This window comes from Pyrus communis, chromosome 2, assembly GCF_963583255.1.
Source record: "Pyrus communis chromosome 2, drPyrComm1.1, whole genome shotgun sequence".
NCBI classification, from domain to species: Eukaryota; Viridiplantae; Streptophyta; class Magnoliopsida; order Rosales; family Rosaceae; genus Pyrus; species Pyrus communis.
Window position 1 is genome coordinate 31037313 of NC_084804.1, and position 2799 is coordinate 31040111.

The window sequence follows — 2799 nt, forward strand, 5'->3', positions numbered from 1 at the left end:
TAGTGTATGTGCATACAGTATATATCAAATATGTATTATTGCATTCTTATTCTATATAAATTTAAAAAATATTATGTGTTATTTATTTTTATAGTATACTATAGGTAAAGAGTGAGAATAAAAAAAATTATAAAACACATTATAAATAAAAATATCAAGTAATTTAAAAATACCAAACACATTAAAAAATTATAATAATTAATTTACAATTGCGAAAAAATGTGAAAAGATAGAAAAATGCTCGTGATTGCATCTTCTATGCTTCGAAGATGGTTACATCGCCGTTTGAATTTCTAGAACTATACAAACCCTCATGAATAATATTTTAAAGTGAGTGCAAAATAAATAAAATTCATAATCATTAATATACAAGTCTGAAAAATGTGAAAGTATAAATAAACACTTGTGATTGCATCCTCAACCTTGAAGTGCAACTCCCTTCATTTTGCATATCCTTGAAAATTTGGTATTTTTTTTAGTAATGCACTAATGTTTTTCATTAGGCTCCTATTTTGGAGTATGTAAGACTTGAAATACAAATGTATATATTTTTTTTCTTCATGTTTTCAAGTAATATTTATGTGACAATGTAGTATATATGTATATATTAATTTAGTATTATGTTTTCCATTTTTTTGGGTTCAAATTATGTTTTTTATTTTCATTATTTATTGATTTAAAATATATTTTATTTAACAGGTAACGGGTCAGGTCATATTACCTGATAATATTAACAGGTCAATTTTAGGTCAGGTCATATTACCTGTTTACTTTAACGGGTGTTACACAATATGACCCGTTAAGATATCAAGTATGTCACGAAAATGACACGAACACGAAAAACACGACACGACTGCTAGGTCCAGTTTCTATAACCCTTAATCTTTATTTAATTATTGTGAGGTTAGTTCACCTATGAACTTTGTAAAAAATGTTTCTAGTGAATATTTGATATATTTATCTATGAGCTAACTCTATATATTTGTTTTACCACTACGTTTTTCTGTCACAGCTGTTTATAGAGTATCTCAGGATCAGGGCGTGACATTAAGGGTAAAAAATAGAGCTAACCACACAATGTCGGTCATGATAAATTAGCACCAAATCGGTCAACCATAATAAGTATTGAACTCATCATCTATGAGAATCGAACTTAAGATATTCACGTAGAAGTGAAGAGTAATATTGTACAAAGTGACAAAAGAAACAACTAAGTTTTGAATTCAATATGCCATATAAAAGAATTCAATATGTAAACTCAAGCCTTGAGTCCTTGATTATCAAATAGATGCCCCATTGCGAGCTAAATTCGATAACCTAATAGCTATATTTTTAATGGCAGAAGAAATAATCTTGCGTTGCATGCAGTGTTTAAACTACAAGTGGCAACCCGCAACCGAAGCCAACAACTGAAGAGACCGACTCTATTTCATTGACGAGTGGACAAGAAGGTGAACCAATTAACAACTCAAATGTGCGTCGTCATGTCAACTTTTTCCTAACCATATTTGAGCAAATCAACAATAACACAACCATATATAAGTAAATACGTACACACAAACACACACACATATATATTGTTGAGAATCAATGTCAATTGTAGGTGAAGTAGGTGGATGTTGTAGGTGAAGTAAGTGTGTGAGGTTGGTGAAGTAAGTGGAGGTTGTAGGTGAAGTAGGTGGATGTTGTAGGTGAAGTAAGTGTGTGGTGTAGCTTTCATTTGGTTTGCTATAAATACCCAAGTCCTCAAGCATTGTACATCATCCAAAGAAAAACAAAGCCTAGAGCTAAATAAGAAAAGCTTTGCTAATTAGTTTGTTTTGTGAGCTTTCTTTATGAGTGTGCTCTATTTTTCTTCTTCTTGGGATCATTAGAGTTATCTTGGATACTCTTCTTATTCAACAATTGGTATCAGAGCCAAGTCGGTCAGGGATCGTTCTTGGTAGAGCATTGGTTGTAAAGTCTCTTGAAATTCCGAGTATGCTCTGTGGTTGCAGTTTTGACTGATCTTCCACATCAGAAAAAATTTCTTGAGATTATTGCTGGGGTTATCACAAACCTTGAGAGGGAGCTTCTTTGTGTCGAGAGTAGTGTATTACTCTGCACGGTAGTCACTCAAGCTTGTTCGGTGTAGTCAAAGTCTTGCCGATACGATGGGTGATCTTCAAGTTGTTGGAGGAATCAAGAAGCTCAACAACCAAAACTATAACACGTGGGCAACGTGTATAGAGTCTTACCTTCAAGGTCAAGACTTGTGGGAGGTTGTCGGTGGTAGTGAAGTTACACAACCGGCAGCGGAAGATGTTAACGGCGTCTTGCGGAAGTGGAAAATTAAAGCAGGCAAATCAATGTTTGCCTTAAAGACTACAATAGAAGAAGAAATGTTGGAGCACATTCGGGATGCTAAAACGCCAAAGGAAGCATGGGACACTTTTGTTACACTCTTTTCGAAGAGGAACGATACAAAATTGCAACTTCTCGAGAATGAGTTGCTATCGATGGTACAACGCGACATGACGATTGCCCAGTACTTTCACAAGGTGAAGTCGATATGCTGCGAAATTTCAGAATTAGATCCAACAGCTCCTATTGGGGAAACCAGGATGAAGAGAATAATTATCCATGGTTTGAGACCCGAATATCGAGGGTTCATTGCCGCTATACAAGGATGGCCGACACAACCATCGCTTGTTGAGTTTGAAAATTTGCTTGCAAGTCAAGAAGCTATGGCCAAGCAAATGGGAGGAGTCTCACTGAAGAGTGAAGAAGAAGCGCTCTACACCAACAAAAGCAAAGGCA